At 34.7% G+C, this 18,620-nt stretch overlaps 1 long non-coding RNA gene across 1 annotated transcript; it reads right to left on the bottom strand.

Moving 5' to 3' along the window:
• Positions 1–3,478: 3,478 nt before the first annotated feature.
• LOC143042049 (uncharacterized) lies at positions 3,479–17,403 on the bottom strand. Its single transcript, XR_012967868.1, has 3 exons — positions 17,116–17,403; positions 6,492–6,632; positions 3,479–4,043 (listed from the first exon to the last, which is right to left on the bottom strand). It is a non-coding gene; the product is annotated as an uncharacterized LOC143042049 (long non-coding RNA).
• Positions 17,404–18,620: the final 1,217 nt, after the last annotated feature.

The following is an 18,620-nucleotide window of genomic DNA, read 5'->3' as shown; positions in this document are numbered from 1 at the left end:
TAAATCCATTGAATGTTAGATGTGTACTGATTGATAATGTGGTCTGAGAAGCATGTTTTTTTAATAGTTGATAGTTGCTTTGCACTAGCTGGCAGTAACGGCGAGTCCTCTCGTATTTGCTGTATTTTTGTTGTTGGCTGTACATGAACCTGGTCACGTCCATTTTGTTATTTTGTTAAATCTATTTCTATTTGTATACAGCCGATTCTTTAAGCCTTTATCAACTCATTTTATAGTTCGTTATTATGTTGTAATGTTATTCCACTATCCTAGATAAGAGGAGGGTTGGATCCCGCTGAAATGTTTAACCCCGCCACATTCTGAATGTACGTGTCTGTTTCAAGCAAGGAGTCTTTAATTCAGTGGTTGTCGTTTGTTGTTTTGTTACATATTTTTTTAGCTGACTATGTGGTATGGGCTTTTGCTCATTGTTTAAGGCCATACAGTGACCTTATCGGTTAATTTCTGTGTCATTTGGTATCATGCGGAGAGTTGTCTGATTGGCTATCACACGATATGTTCTTTTTAATACCTATTCTAAGAAAATGACATTATCAAATGTTTGATCTATACATTGACAACACAATATTTTACGTTTGGGGACGTGTTGAAAAAACAATCGGCATTCACATTGGAACCCAACTGTGCTTACCAACTTGTTATTGTCCACACCTGTTTCGTTTACGATAAACAAAAATAGAACTTTACCTAAGTGGTGTCTAGGTTTCAATTGATTGTCTTAGTAAACATCAGAAACGAAAACGTTCAATATTGCCCTGGATCGCAATTTACCATAAAATTAAGCTGAGATGGTGTCTGTTCAACAACATTCTCGAACAAGGCGTCATTTGTTTGTACAGTAAGTTATTCGAACATAGTTACAGTTGTAAATAAACGTCGGTTTGGTTATTTGTGCATATGTCTGTGGTGTCTTTGATCAATTGCGATATCAAAATGTTTTTTATATATATTTAGAGAATTCGTATTTCATCCACATCATTGGTGCATCATTTTGTCTCATGTAAGACTATTTAAATAGTATCTGGAAGTTTGATTGTAACGACTCTATGATGTGTCGATAAAAGATATGTTGCAAAGAAAATGTCTTTCCCTTTCCAACATATCCTCATATTTCAGTGATAGTCAACATTTCTCGCCTTTCCTTCGGATCTGCCAAACTTGCATAACTTTTTTGTATTCAATGTTAGATTGTTCTCGACCTTACTATGCATGAAATAATTGCTACTTGACTTGAGAAACAATCTATTGTAACATCATTAAACAAATTGTTATGATAATCTCAACCGTACATTATTGGTTATGCTTTTAAAGTCATATGAAACCAGTGACTGGTGAAAAATAATGTTCATCCAATTATATATATTGAACCAATGCATGTATATATCATAAACTAAGTCTTCTGTGCACGATTTTATTATTTTTTACGCAAACAAATCGTATAATCGTCATTTTTTTTTTTGTCTGTCATGAAGTGAAAATATGGCAGCTACTTAATTGGCGTGATGTGAAGCCGTAGTTTGCCGATTGTCACCTTATAGTAAAGCCTCGGTAACACCTTAACGGATAGCTCGAACGGATGCCAAAAGCCTCGGTAACACCTTAACGGATAGCTTGAACGGCTGCCTAACGTATAACTTTTTTTTCAATCCGTTGCATGTCCGTTTAACGTACGTTTTATCCGTCGACGTCCGTTTTTTCCGGTGAAAAAATTTTAAGCATGTTCAAAACTTTGAACGGACGTCCAACGGATGAAATGTCCGTTGAACGTCCGGTACGCGTCCGTTTTGTATCCGTTACGTGTCCGTTATACATCCGTTGGAGTTCTGGCAGATAAATTCACTAACGGACGTCTAACGGATAAAACGGATGATGAACAGACCTGAAACGGATAAATGCCAATAAAAAAATTCGCGTCAGAAATGCCAATTAGATTTTTAAGGTTCATGAATTCTTATTATAAATAATCGATCTTAGAGTGAGGGCACGTCTTCACAATCAAACAGCTGTTATTCATGTCAGATACTGCCCTTTGATGGCATTTTGAAGAACAAACCAAAACCAGTTGCACAGAAACATTTTGAATATTTATGCGATTTACATGTATTATTATTGTCGCCTTTAATTTTTCCGTACATCTTGTTCATCCGTTTTATCCGGTCCGTTAAGCGTACGTTTTATCCGTCGACGTCCGTTCTGTCTGGTGGAAAATTTTCAGCATGTTCAAAACTTTGAACGGACGTCCAACGGATGAAATGTCCGTTGAACGTCCGTTACGTTTCTGTTATACATCCGTTGGAAGTCTGGCAGTTAAATTAACCAACGGACTTCTACCGGACGTTTAACGGATAAAACGGACGTTGAACGAATGTGAAACGGACTTCTACCGGATGTATAACGGATAAAACGGATCTGAAACGGATAAATGTCAAATGAAAATTTCGCGTCAGAAATGCCAATTATTGGTATGTTAGATTTCTTAAGGTTCATGAAGTCTTACTATTAATAATCGATCTTAGAGTAAGTACATGTCTTCACAATCAAGCAACGCTTATTGACGCCAGACACTGCCCTTTGGCGGCATTTTGAAGAACAAGTGTGTAACTTTTGGAATATTTACGCGATTTACATGTATCAGTATTGTCGCCTTTAAATTTTCCGTATATCTTGTTCATCCGTTTCATCCGGTACGCTTCCGTTAGGTGTCCGTTTTATGCGGTACTCGTCCGTTGGATGTACGTTCGACGTCCGTTCTGTCTGGTAAGTTTCCGTTTCTCGTACGTTGCGTATCCGTTATGCATTCGTTACTCGTCCGTTTTATTTGGTCAGTACATCAACAGATTCCAACGGATAACAATATTGTCAACGGACAACTTTTATTTTCATCCGTTAGGCGTCCGTTTGTGCTATCCGGCTTAAACAATCAACATAGAAACATGGATATTGAGCACATGTACAATCAGATAATAGTTTAATTCAATGACAGATCCATGCGTATTGCGATCACCGGATTTTTACGAGAAGGGTCAAGTTAAGGTTACTTGCATATACGGAAAATATGTCGGCGAATTGCTTCCTGGAAGCAGACAATTAAAAAAAGTAAACTTCTTCTAAATGTGGACAAATTAAAGAGTTTTCTTCAGAAAAAAGTATATGTACATAAGTTTTATAAGGAAAACTATCCATTTAGTAATAAAAAACATATGCATCTTTTTTTTTATTTAAGGTTTCATATGGTTTAAAGAATATCGATTACTGTCAATATCATTAAGATACAGATCCTGTGTGCAAGCTTTACTTACCATGCTTACTACTATCTGAAAACATTCCGTTCTACCTTTAGTTCATTAGATCTTTCGGGATCATCTGGTTTCGCCGAAATTGTACTCATCTTTAAAATTTGAGGGTTGAAATTTCATTGGCTGACGAAATAGTAACTTAAACACAAAGTACAATGGATTTGCTGTCAGATCAATTGAAGCAAAGCTTGGCCATATGATCTGTATTTAAATCAGATTTGATCAAATATATGAGTTTGAATCAAAAGTATGTGGTGTAAAATGTACATTAACTTTTATAAAAACAATATTACAGTTTTTGCCTTAATTGTAAAGTAATCTATCATCGTTTTACGTTTCAATAACTTATTTCCATATTTGGTTGCCGCACAAATTATTAACATTAATAATCTTTACGAGGTAAGCCACTGTTATTACTGTAGTTGTATCCGTAGCCTTTGTTGTCCTGTGGTTGTCCATATGACGGCGGTCCTTGTGTATAAGGCTGTGTTTGTGGATAACCGGTCATTGGTACATCTGAAAACACCTGACCCCCTTGGGCTGGTCTTCTAGCAGCGTTATGCTGGCAGTACATACAACTTGTACATATCATTATGATCCCACAAAAGATAGCGCCAAGACCACTCAAAATTAAAGAGTATGGAACGATCATTGTTATGTTTGAGTAAGTTGAAACCAATATCACACTGGTAAGAAAACGTCCCACTGCTACCATTGTAGATATTCCTGAAAAAATAGATAAGAATTTGAAGATGCACTTACTGCAATTATACTAAGAATGATAATTTCGAAACTTCACTAAAAAATGTATGTCATACACATGAAAACTAAGAGCTCAGTTCTGACGGTTTGTTTCGTTTGCATTAAAAGAGTTGTGTCCCTTAGTTTCATAAAATTTATTTCACTTGAGAGAATTGATTTGAATTTAAGCATAATGACATTAACCGTGAACTATACAACTCAGGTTCGAAGTAGACATTAGAGATTTACAATTTAAGAGCAATGCTGTCTGCGGTTACTAGATTAGCTATATCTGCTTGTGGACACTCATGCTTATCCTGAACGTTATCTTTGACATATAGGGGATGTTAGGATTTGCAAACATTAAACATCACAGATAGTAGATCGACGCATGTATACTTATTTGCATCATGGTATATATATCAACTGCTTGAGTCAAATAAAATATATTGGATATGTAGGATTAATCTAAAGAAACCGAAAAAATGACTTTCCAAAGTTGAAATGCTTTGATCTATTACATGTATATCTTGTCAGAGCAAGACACGTCGATTGCATAAGTACTTATTGTGGCATTGTTTTATCAACATTATCAACACCCCACAACGCCCCACCCCACCCCTCCCCAAATGAAACTGATTTAGTTTCCACTTAATAAAACATCGTGTGATAAAGAGGCATTAAGAAATTGATTTTTTCTTATTATAAATATAAAAAATATAATAGATGTCTAAATCAAATTTCACGCAATCCGCAAAATACTGCACAGACCGAAAATTCAAAATAGTCATAAAATTATTCAGAGATACTAAAAGAAAACGGAGTTAAACAGAGTAAGAATTACCAATGTTATTCTTAATATTAATTTAAATGTTGCCGCTATAGTATAGAGTGACCAGAAATGTTATGATGTTTAATGGCATCATATTTTCATAGTCAGATACATAAACAAAAGATCGTAGCTATATATGCGGTTGAGATCTCAAAGAACATGTTTAATCCCGCCACATTTTTGCGCCTGTCCCAAGTCAGGAGCCTCTGGTCTTTGTTAGTCTTGTAAGATTTTTAATTTTAGTTTCTTGTGTATAATTTGGAGTTTGTATGAAGTCCAATATCACTGAACAAGTATATATATTTGTTTAGCGGCAAGCTGAAGGATGCCATCGGGTACGGGAGTTTCTCGCTGTATTGAAGACCTATTGGTGACCTTCTGTTGTTGTCTGTTCTATGGTCGGGTTTTTGCCTCTTTGACACATTCCCTATTTCCATTCTCAATTTTATTCTTATTTCTAATGAAAACTCCGGAAAACCGGTCAAAGGAGTTCTGGAAAATTGTGCAAATGAGGAAGTAGTGACAACGATACAAGTGAAAAGATCAAGGATACTAGACGGTATTGTCCTCTTTCAATACAGTTTTAAATGTTACGTGGATAAACAGACACAGAATGTTTGTGAATTTAACCTATTTCATAGGTAGATTTTCCCACTAACTGTGAAACTGTTCTAAAGAAAAATCCGTTTTACCTAAAAACAAAATCCACTCAGGCTTGAAGGCCAAAATCTAAAAATTGTCAAATCATACTGGAAAATGCTATATCGATTTATTGAAATTTTGTCGGACAGTTTCACGTTTTAACATAAACAAGACATGCTATTTAGTGCTATATACATGTTGCTACTGAAGAAATTTGATACAGATGCCTGCTAACATATAAAAAAAAAGTGTGGTAAGATTGCCAATGAGACAACTCTCCACAAGAGACTAAATGACACAGATTTAACTACTATAGGTCACCGTACGGCCTTCGACAATGAGCAAAGCCCATACCACATAGTCAGCTATAAAAGGCCCCGAAATGACAAATGGATAAAACAATTCAAACGGCCTAATTTTATATGTTTGTTTGTAAAATTTTCCATAGTACGACGTCGCTTACCAAATTAATGAGTTTATATCCGACAGACAGTGCATAACTTTTCTTCCTGCGGTATTTTTCTTTTGTAAACAATTTCCTAATACATTTTTTTCAATAGATGATTAAAAAAATGTGACAACTCCGTCCAAATATAGTTTTGGAATGTTTTCTGGCGTTTAAAACTTGATTATCTATTATACCGTAAGATATATGATATTGTTATGACCTAAAAGTACGCACATATGCATTTGAAAGGGATACTATAAATTTAAGTAAATATTCAAGACTTTTTTAAAAATGGTCATTGCCTATATTGTTTTTAGAAATACAGTAATACATGGTAGGAAAATAAGTCGCGAGGTACAATATCATAAATATTGAAAAGTAAGCCGACCACAAGAGTTCTTGGTGTGTTGCATTAAATTTTCAGAAATCAACGCGGTATATTGCTGTCTATTTTTAGATGCACATACCCATACTAACCCCCCTTTTCTGTGACAAACACTATACTACTAACCTGCTATGATGTACATTATGATACTAGCGACCAAAACACCATTTGTTCCTTCTTTCTTGTAGGTAAAAGTCAGTATGACAGATATTAAACATAAGACTATTCCCAGGATAGTTTCTATCTGGTATTCAAGAAAGCCCAAACCTAAAAAAAACCAGAATTTATGTTTATGTCAAAAGTATATTAGGATGATTGCAATATAAAACACGAGTGCCTCTGACTGTTGCTTGTTTCACTACAGGCATTGTAGCACGCACTTGTCCTCCTTTCCTCGAATGTGAGTTACCGAATAATACTTATCCCCAGATGTATACTTGCATGAGAAACATGACGGGGGTCACATGTTGAGCAGGGTCTGCTAACCTTCCGTAGCATCTGAGATCACTACAAGTTTATTGCGAGGTTCTTCTGACTCAGTCTTCAGCTTTCTGTATTATGTTTTGTATACTGTTTGTGTTTTGGTTTTCTTTATTTTGCCATGGCAATGTCAGTTTATTTTGCCATAGCGTTGTCAGTTTATTTTCGACTTGTCAGTTTGAATGTCCATATTAGTATTTTTGAGTTTGAGTCTCATTTTTGAATAACTACGATTAGCATCAAATCTTCCCCGACTTGGTCCAAATTATCAGTTAATTACGCTATCATTGTGACATTTTGGTAGACACCCTTTCAACGCATCGATATTCGATACTAATCGATAAAAATATAATTGAATACAAAGCATATAATATTTTCTTTTTTATTTGGAATTTATCATACTGGATTCATTTCTCAGTTCTAAAATACATAACACATTATTTTTCGCTGTTTTCTATAATCAACACCGGAATCCCTAACGGAAAAACGTTGGTTAAAAGTTTTGTGAGGAGACCTTTAGTGATTCATAACCTTATTATTTTTTTGTTTAATGCTTTAAATGAAATAGCTGTCCGAATGAATGTTATAGATTTAGAGGCGTGCTTCATTTTTTGACTTAATAAAAAGTTTTCATCGAGTTGATCTGATCGGCAGTGTGAACCTAGCTTAAAGGTTAAAGTTCACACTGCCGATCAGATCAACTCGATGATCCCGATTATCCAAATTTCCACGACCAAGCTCAACCAAATTCTTGATCGGGCCTGTTTACGACCGCCATCCGACTGTACACGACCTTAACTCGACCATTCACGACTCCTTAAAGACTCCATCCCGACTCCATCCCGACAACAAAAAGAATACTTATTCGATAATTCCAATCAATTCACGATCTTTATACGATCTTTACTCGACTAGCTAGACCAAATCAACTATTTACGATACCAGCCTGATCTCGACCAGACCAGATCGACCTAATCGTATATGGGTCCTAGGGATAATCGGGTATTGGTCGGGTATGCAATTTTTAGAATAAAAACGTCCGAATTGTTTTGGGGATACGATTGCTTTCAAACAATCTGTAGACTTATACCATTGGCTCATGCCCATGCCCTCATGTCAACCGTTTTATTCTAAACATTAAGGAATATCCCAGATTCTTATGATTGTCTTGCTTTAAAAGGTAAAAACAAACAAAGGGATTGGACTTAAACAACTTTCCTATAATGTTCTTTTCATAATCTTCGTTTGATATTTCCCTTGACTTATATGCGTGTTTTTAACAACACGGAAAATCAAAATTATTAAGCAGTATTTATATTTAGTGTTTTTATAAATTAAGAAACACATCAGAGGGAATTCCCCAGTTTTGATAAAAATGCGACAGTTCTCTGAATTCCGAGAAATCTATTTCTGTCATATAAGAACTGAAGTGGAGTTTTTCTTATATGTCACCATTATGAAACTAATATTTGATATTGTACTTCCATAAAGAAATAGAGAACCATCTAGGTCGTTTAATTAACATTTAATATACGTTCTTGCTCCAGGGTTTGTTAAGGTAATTATGCGCATGCGTATAGTTTTCTTGACTTCAAGGGGTATTAGATTGAATGGTTGCTCTGGATTCCCCACTCAATCGATTAATTTAAAACTCATGGGATCCTTTCTATGTATGTCTACTATTGAGGGTTATTGTTGTTGCATAATTTTAAATCATATGCATCATTTAAATTAAAATAAAAGTAGTCCACTTCGTAAAGATGTAACTATAACACCCCTTCAGGCGAAATGGAGTCTTCCATATTATCGTTTCGATTTGTCTCCCTTCTGGAAGTAACTTCCGTCAATTCTGAATCAAAATACAATACAACACGTCGAGGTGTAACACCACTAATTCGGGCCCCGCCAGAAACCACATACCAGAAAGTAGTACATATTTAACACAAAATAGTTCCGACGCATGAGTGTAACTTGACTTTCAAAATATGTAGAATATTTAGGTATTTTTGGTATCAAATGAAAGCTGAAGGACTGGTGATCATTGTAGAACACTTCTGGACTTTTAATTTTGAATATTAAATAAAATGAAACAAATTTTAAAAAGAGGGTACATTTTGTCTGTTTGTCAGATCTGAAGAACCTGTTTTGGTACATCCGAAGTTCCGGGAACCAGTTCTTTCTTATATGCCATTAAAGGTACGTTGATATTTTCAGTACAAGACACCATAAAGTGTTGCTTTGAAATGCAATGATTGCCACTTTATTTGAACTTAATACAAAAGAGGTGTGTCTGCTTGAAACGGAGGAATTTACCATAGAAAGCAATGGGACCATGAATTAGTGGTGTACTTCCTCGAGAAAGTATTGTACTTCCTCGAGAAAAACTAACTCGTTCTGTCGATAAACGTCGCTATTCAAACCGAGGAATGTGTACGGAAAGGAGTCATGACCAATGATCCAAAGGAAATTAAATATTTAAAGAGTTAAGAATGGGGTTCCTCCTAGAATTAACGTAGGAAAATAGGTGATAAGATACGAAGTGGAATACCTTCTCTCACTCTGAGTCTCAGTGACTGCTGTGAAAAGTAAACTTGGAATTGAAAGTACAAAAATAAAACACAATAAGTACATTGTTCATACACTTGTATCCGGGATTGGCTATTTTGTAACTATTCAGACTTAAATTACATTTTACATGTGAAGTTGAATTAGTTTCGAAAATAATATTATCTAGCTACATGTATACATGTGTCAATGAAAACAATGGCAATCGTATCCCTCAGAGCAATAGATCTGCTCTTTGATTATTTCCTGTCGCTTTGGAGTGGGCATTAAGTGTTAACCTTGTGTACCATACTCACGTACGTCCCAACATTACCCTTTATAAAGTTATGTATGCTAGCTGGGGCATTATTGGTGTCCCATGGACACATTCTCCGTTTATTTAGTTATATTCAATAGAAGGTCCGAGTAAAAACATACATTTAAAATATCTATTTAGAAATAAAGCAGTTGGATTTGTTGGCAAGGTGGTAAGAGTTCAGAGAGACAGGTTAATAGCTGTGACGGAGCTTGTAGAGTGCATAGAAGACGAAGAAGATGGTACAGACATCAACAGGCGCCGAGAAATCTAGGTAATGCAGTGACTAACACGACGACCACTGTGTGGGCAGTTTGAGAGACTTGTACTAACTCAATAAAGAGTAAACTAATGCTTATAAAAACTTCCTCATAGTGGACACTGATATGTTTAATTGCTCTTTTTTGGAAATGACACCACAAATTGAGATTTGTAACTGGATTAGTACTTATTTTAGATAGCAATATACATAAACTACCATCCCCATTTCCTTGCTTTCTCATAAATAAAAGCGTACTGTTTGTCAAATGTATACAATTTTACATATATCTATCAAGAGATCAAGAGTGCATTTCTTTCTAACCAAAGTTTGGTAAACGTTGTGTACCGTTTGTTATAGTTTGCTAAACGTAACAGAAATAGAAACAAATGTATTGTTTAGTTAGAGGGGGTTGAAATTTTGAGTAATTTTAGACAATGTTTTTGACAAGCAATTGAAAGAACACAAGAACACGTTTAGATAATTGATTTAATGTTAAAGTTAGAAAAAAGCATCTTTTGTAAGTAAAAAACGACGGACGGCAAACAGTAGACGCATTTGCAAGGAGTATATAGTTTGTCAAAGTTTATGCAAACTTGCAAAAGTATATTAGAAACAAATGATCAAAATTTGTGCTCGCTGAACAGTTTGTATCGTTACTGTTAGAAAGAATTCGCACCAAATAAAAAATATTTGTCTTTCGTCTCATTTTTGTGTGAAATTACTTTAAAAAGTTCGAATGAAAAAAAAAGAATTACTGTAAGGTGACCTATAGTTGTTATTGATAATTTCTGTGTCATTTGGTGTTCTGTGAAGAGCTGTCTTATTGGTAATTGTACCACATCTGCTTTTTTTTATGCTACAAACATTTCTGGACAAACGGAAAATAAGGACAGACAAAACAGACAAAACAGAAAATAGCCCATAAAACAGGTAAAATATGATATTGATGTTCTAATAAACCAACTTTGAAAGATAACTTAGTCATCAGCAGTCTAACAATAAATACTATTGCACAATTACTTTAATATTTGAAAAATCCGCCGGTGCCAAAATTGCAGGATTGTCTGCCCTTCCGGACATCTGAGATCATCCCAGGTTTTGTTGGGTTAGTTGTTGCTAAGTTTTTAGTTTTCTATGTTATGTGGACTGCTGTTTGTATTCTCGTCGGTTACCGTTTTTCGCTATGGCGGTGTCGGTTTGTTTTCGAACTCTGAGTTTGATTGTTCCTTTGGTGTCTATTGTCTCTCTTTTAAAATGTTACATTTCCTTGCAAAAGTAAAGACACGTACTGTACATGGAGGAATTTTTGTACAGTTAAAAATAATGTTGCCAATATATTGTTGCGGAAGCATAGTTATGAGAGTTAATCAGATCTGCACACACTTTTAGAGAATCGGGTAGCAATCAAGTGTTCTCGTTTATGGCCGAGTAGAGATCGAAGAGTGGTCGAATTTGGTCGCGAAGGGATCGGGTATTAGTCGAGTTGGTCTGGAGTAATATAAATATACAAGTCGCAGTGATCTGGAAACGATCGGGCATTGGTCGAGTAAATCTGGAAATGATCAGACATTAGTCGAGCAAAGGTCGAAATGATCGAGTACTGATTGGTAAAATGTGTATTCCGACCAAACTCGATCTCTACACGATCCTTTCCCAATCAATTCGACCGCTACTCGACGAATTCACGATCTCTTCTCGAGTGACTTGCTTCTCGATCCCTACTCGAATGTTTTTGACATGTCAAAAACTCTCGGGTAGAAAGTCAGATCGATGACGAGCAAGGTAGACTATCCCGAACATTCATGTCGATTGAGTCAGACCAGTCTCCCGATCACGTAATTTGTCTTGATCGGGCTTGATCGAGTTGATCTGATCGGCAGTGTGAACCTAGCTTTACACATATTTAATCAATGTTGATAATTTCTCTATAGAACAATATTTTTTAAACGTTGTTGTGGCTGTGTACTTTGGGCTAGGTTTTTGGTATTGATGTCGAAGTTTTCACGACATTCGCTCATTTACATTGGATTTTTTCAAAGAGTTTTCCAAACTTGTTTTACAAAAGGATATGCCCTGTAATCAGTTTGAGAACATATCCCTCTCGCTATACATGCATTCTGAACTTTTGTGCCGTAAGGAAGTGATATTTTTCCTTGGTGTCAAAATTGACTTCTTTCAATGCCTACTCGGTACGAAAATTGCGTTATTTATGTTATACACACATGTCATCTTAAAGTCCTAACGTTCCTCTTCGAAATAGTATAGTATTATTATATTTTATACACCTATAAGTACCGAAATCAGAAGGAATACTCGAAGAACAACATTGGTATGTTACCCGTCTACACGAAAAAAATTTGCTCGTCAGAATTCGGAAAACTGATTGACGTAACTGAATTAAAACCGATAAGCCATCTGTAACTTAATTTCTGAAGTGCCTTAAATATTTTTTGCACAAAATAACACTTGATCGTCCCTGTATTTTTTATATTGAAAGCCGATTTTAGTGTCAGTAAGTGAAATCAGGCCTTGAAGGCATAAAACTTTGCTCAGTGCTTGGAGCACAAAAATCATGCTCGAAACTTGAAATCCAGCAATTTGATTGGTTGATTTTCGAGTCTGAGTACAAAAATCATGCTCGAAAGTTTTATGACCGTGAGGCCAGGCCTTACAGTCATAACACTTTCGAGTCAGTTTTTTGTACTCGTACTCGAAAATCAACCAATCAATAAGTTGGATTTCATGTTCCGAGCACGATTTTTGTGCTTCAAGCACTGAACAAAGTTTTAAGAAGCACCGAACAAAGTTTTAAGACTTTCTGTTTTAAGCCAGAAAACGTCACCAACATTGTACGTAACGTCACATATTTATATCTATTCTCACAAACCAAATTACAAAGGTATAGAGATAATTGTAGTATAACTAATCGCCGTATTTGAATATCAAAAATAAGACAACGCGTGACCGAACAACGCATGGATTAAACGAGTGCGCATATTTATATATATTCTCACAAACCAAATTACAAAGGTATAGAGATAATTATAGTATAACTAATCGCCGTATTTGAATATCAAAAATACGACAACGCGTGACCGAACGACGCATGGATTAAACGAGTGCGCAGCACGAGTTTAATCCATAGCGGCGTTCGGTCACAAGTTGTCTTATTTTTGATATTCAAATACGGCGATTAGTTATTCTTTTTATTACATTGGCAAATGGCTTTTTTTTTATGAAATTAATGTAGAAAATGTAAGGAACTATATCTTTTTCCTACGCATTGACAATTTGTTTTGATCCGACGATATCGACGTCTTGACAACGCCTAATAGCATATTTATTTTATCGTATAAACTTCATTTGCTAGATCAGACGAGACTAATGTCCTTTTAATTTTCAATGTTAAATGATTGTTATATAATTTTCATTGTTAAAGGATTGTTATAATCAATGAATACAATGAGTATTTTTCAATGTTTCATAATATAACATCAATTGTATACATGTACTGCGTTGTTAAAATTTTTTTTTCTCTTTAGGGCATATCGCTTTTAAATGACCTTGATCTGTTTTCGTTTTTCGATATTTAACATTAAGTCCAACATTCTGATTATGTAGGATTTATGTTTAAGTTGTAGTCTTCCTATGGCTGGATGGCCTCAGAAACAAACATAAAAGACATGTTAATCTGATTTACATAAAATAAAATAATAATTATTTTATTCTTTCTAAAAAATAGTGCAGGAACATTTTCAGAAGATGTTTTGAAGTTTTGATGGAATCTTAATTGCATCAAATTGGTACCTTAGGACTGCTTTGTACGGTAATATGAATGGCTGCACTATCTTGGTCTTTTTTATTTAGTTTAATTTCCAAAACCTGCAGATTTTGGTAATAAATGTTAACACTAGTAAATTTGGTTACACGCCATTATTCCGACAACCCATTAATCCAACAACCCAATAGTCCGACAACCCATTGCTCAGACAGCCTAATACTCCGACAACCCATTGCTCCGACAGCCCAATACTCCGACAACCCATAAGTCCGACACTTATCAAGTCAAGTATCAGGGTAAAAATAAAAATTGTCTGTCTGTATTATTACGTTTAGATATGTAATAACATATTTGAAGAAATAACTCCGTATATATATAAAATAAGGCTAAGGTAGTTCGAATACTTTTTTATATACTCAATTCGATTCTGTATAATGAAAAGAAATGAAAAAAATATTTCATTTTCCAAATTAAATTGTCTATAAAGAGCGTATAAATCAAAAACAACCGGTGATGGTGCGAGCTACTGATGATACCCACGCCCAAATATTTCGGTAAACCGGAAGTTGTTAAGTTGTGAATCTGAAAAAGCATCACATGTAGTATAGCTGTCTTATATAAACATTGAAACAAAATTTCAGAAATCATTGTATTGTAGTTCCTGAGAAAAATGTGACGAAAATTTTCAACTTGGCTGTCATATAAAAAGTGTTCGGTAAACAGGAAGTTGTTGATTTTTTACTAGTTGTTATTGGCCTTTATACTGCACTTGTTTTATTTAAGCAGTCAAAATGCGTTTACTGTATATTTCTATGTCATATAAAGTCACCGACCCGATATCACTTTTCCTTATGAATATTTAGATAGAAGTTGTCGAAATGTTCAGGTCCGTCATATTTGTTTTTCGTTATTAGTTTTGTTGTAAATCATCAGTCCTGCTGACTCCTGCATCTCCACCAACCAATATAAAAGAGGCATATTTTTGTAGATTTTAAAATAAGCTCGGGATATAAAATCGGTATCCCTACAAATATATGAGTGTCATCTCTCAAACTATGTCTGATCGATCGCTATTGGAAGTGCTGTGTACTGTCTCCGTATTTCGTGGATTCACATTCCCGAAAATGATACCTATTGCTCATCTTTTCTGAGCACATATATCTATATATATATATGTGAGTCTGAAAGATTGTGTAACAATACCGATAAATAGATGGAAAACAAAACACTAAAAAGTGTTGAATATCATTGCACAAAGATGGAAAAACTGAACAGATGATATAAATTATACAATAATTGCAAATATTTCGGCTCAACAAATGGCCTTCTTCGGTGACAAAAGTTTTAACAATAATGAGATATATAGTATAAGGTGTAAACATAGATCACTAATAATACAGGTAAGTTTTGGTCGATTGATTTTAATCCAAAATCCTGAATATAATAATATAAACACTAGACTGTAAATTTAATTATTTCTTTCTATTGATTCCATCTGGATGGAGGACACCCAGTGTTTTTATCCAAAACCTCTCCCGATTTTCTCTTTGCCTATTTTGCCATGTACAATCCTGTTCGATCACAAGGATTTTGGATAAAAACACTGGGTGTCCTCCATCCAGATGGAATCAATAGAAAGAAATAATTAAATTTACAGTCTAGTGTTTATATTATTATATTCAGGATTTTGGATTAAAATCAATCGACCAAAACTTACCTGTATTATTAGTGATCTATGTTTACACCTTATACTTTATATCTCATTATTGTTAAAACTTTTGTCACCGAAGAAGGCCATTTGTTGAGCCGAAATATTTGCAATTATTGTATAATTTATATCATCTGTTCAGTTTTTCCATCTTTGTGCAATGATATTCAACACTTTTTAGTGTTTTGTTTTCCATCTATTTATCGGTATTGTTACACAATCTTTCAGACTCATATAATTTTTCCTGTTTGTGTAGTATTGTCAATTTTGATGATCCAATACCTATTAAGTTTACTGGTTGGTAGATTCTTATAGACTCTATATATATATATATATATATATATATATATATATATATATATATATTTCGTCCTATTTGTCATCTTATTTTAAGGATCTGGGTATGTATTTGTCTCTTAGTTTTTCGCATTTTGACTGACTCTACATTAGTCCTTTATTTCTGCGACAAAATTAATTTAAATAAAACTCAGATGAGTGAAACAAGGGGTAGAAAGTGTTGCGACCAAAGAGGGCGGGTAGTGTTATCCAACTCCGATATGTTTATTTATGTAGTTAAATGTGGTGCAACCTCACTCCCCTGATACGCGAAAGGGGAACCGAAGATCTAGTGAAAGAAGGTAGATCAAGACACAAAAAAAATAAACAGCGAACTAGAACATCACAGACTGACAGTGGACACACAAACGACGAAATATAAAGACAAATAAAATACCCAGACACGTAAAACAAAAGAGGGAAGAGGGTAAGGACTGAGCAAGTGCAATAAGCATGTGTATTAACTCCAATATACTGAGACAAATATCCCGCATGGAAAGAATAATTGGAATCAAAACGGACAACCACAAATATTATAGCGAAAGGAGTCTTTTTAGGAGAAAATTTATCCATACACATAAGAAAAATGCATTGTCGGAATAATGGGCTGTAGGAGTAATGGGTTGTCAGAATAGTGAGCTGTCGGGGTAAAGGGCTGTCGGAGTAATGGGCTGTCGGAATAGTTAGCTGTCGGAGAAATGGGCTGTCGGAATAATGGTTGTCGGACTAATGGGATGTCACCGTAAATTTTGGGGTTACATTTAATCTGTTTGTTTTATAATTGACACTGAAACTGTTTAATTCAATTCAATTCGATTCAAATATTTATTGCCATATAAACATCATCAATATTTAGTTTTTGACAAATATAAAATAAGTACAGTATACACAAGACCGTTACAGAATTGCACGTGTTTACAGTTTGAAATACAGGGAAAGACTGCCTTAGCAACAATTTACAAAATATCTTTTTCATTCATTCAGAATTATTCGCTTAGTGTTCTGTATAAGATATTAAACGTTATTATCGTTCAATCTTATATAACAAATTAATAATCGAATAAGTGTACCTAACACTATAACTTCTGATTAGCGATGAAGGGGATATTTTTGTTTAAACTGGATTTATAGCCGGAAAATGACAAAATGGCATTTCTAGTTATATTGGCTATAGTATATAACATTATATGTATCAACTATTGCACTTTACTAAAAATTGGGATGCCCAGTTTTCTGCTAAAGTGGCAGAACTTACTGTTGATGAGTATAAAAATATTGCTATTCACACTAATTTCACTTTAAACTCTGAATATAAGTACATACTAAAAAGGCCGAATCCACCAACATCTCCATATCCTATTGCTGTCGTATAATCTTTCCCTACAACAACTAGATAGAATAATCCCATGTGGACTTCAACGCCGCCTGAAGTATCATGGCCCGCAATTCCACTTATGCTAGCATTGTCCGCCACAAACCATCCGGGAGAGAAGGCTCCAGCACATAATAAAACTAATGTAATTATTCCAAATATTGCAGGACACAGTTTTTCCATTTTTTTTCTCTGTATTTATAATGAACTGATCACGTTGAAAGTGTATGTTTATGAATGCATTTGTAAACAACAGGTATTTTAAAATGTCAGAAAATATATCTCTAATGTAACGGAACGGACTATTTCATATCAATGGGACAGGATTTTCCAACGTTACTCACAGACAAACAAATACTTAGTATTTGTTTATCTGTGGGTAAAAGTAGATCTTAAAACTTCCGGGTGGATACAGGGTAATGCTATATTTCATGAAATAGGATGGTAACGTGGACTCCTGTTATCCGATAGTTTTACCCGTATTTAAATTAGTGCATTTTGCTTAATGCGATGTACAAATACAAAATAGAAATGATATGTCAGAAAGAGGTGGTCAATTCAATACCCGTATTTAATGAGTGTATTTTGCCTAATGCGATGTAAAAATACAAAATAGAAATGATAACATGTCAGAAAGAGGTGGTCAATTCAATACCCTTTGTCTGTAGATATACATCACGCTCTCTATGTAGAGCTTTGAGATTTTGGTTTTCTCCTTGCTGAAGAGCGTACGGTGAACAATAGTTTTAACTATCTGTGTCATTTGGTCTCTTGTTGAGAATGGTTTTATTGACAATCATACCACATCTTCTTTTTTATTTTTTAGTTGAGTGTAAGATGAAAACTTGGCCACAGAAGACTACAGAACAGAACATGCCCACAATTTACAAAATAATTTTAATATCATTTATTATGATACCACATAATACAAGATATTGGTAGTATATTTATTCACAATATCAAAATTCAAGATATTTAGTAGACATTAATATAAGTTATCTACGTTCATATCCGTAGATATGGATATTTTAACACCCTGAAGTACCCCAGTACACCGTGAGGCGTAGCCGAAGGGTGTACAGGGTACTGAAGGGTGTTAAAATATCCATATCTACGGATATGGACGTAGATAACGAATTTATCCCCGTTCTTAGTCCGAATCGGGCGAGTTTTATGTAATTCGGGTACAAAGTGTAAGGGAGCTACCATTTGATTTTTATGGGGGGGCTAGGATGAAAAATTTTGTCCTGCATTTTTTTTTAGCTGTAATCTCTGTCCTGCCTTTTTATTTTTCACTCTGTTCGGTCCTGCCTTTTTTTTTTTTAGTTTATCCTGACTTTTTTTTACCTAAATTGTCGTCCTGACTTTTTTTTTTTGCAAGTGTCTCATCCTGCCTTTTTTTTTACTCAAAACTCCTGTCCTGCCTATTTTTTTCAAATTTCATCCTAGCCCCCCC

The sequence above is a fragment of the Mytilus galloprovincialis genome, chromosome 8, assembly GCF_965363235.1.
Source record: "Mytilus galloprovincialis chromosome 8, xbMytGall1.hap1.1, whole genome shotgun sequence".
In the NCBI taxonomy this organism is placed as follows: Eukaryota; Metazoa; Mollusca; class Bivalvia; order Mytilida; family Mytilidae; genus Mytilus; species Mytilus galloprovincialis.
The sequence above is the reverse complement of the archived record's forward strand: the minus strand, read 5'-3'. Positions and strand labels throughout refer to the sequence as shown.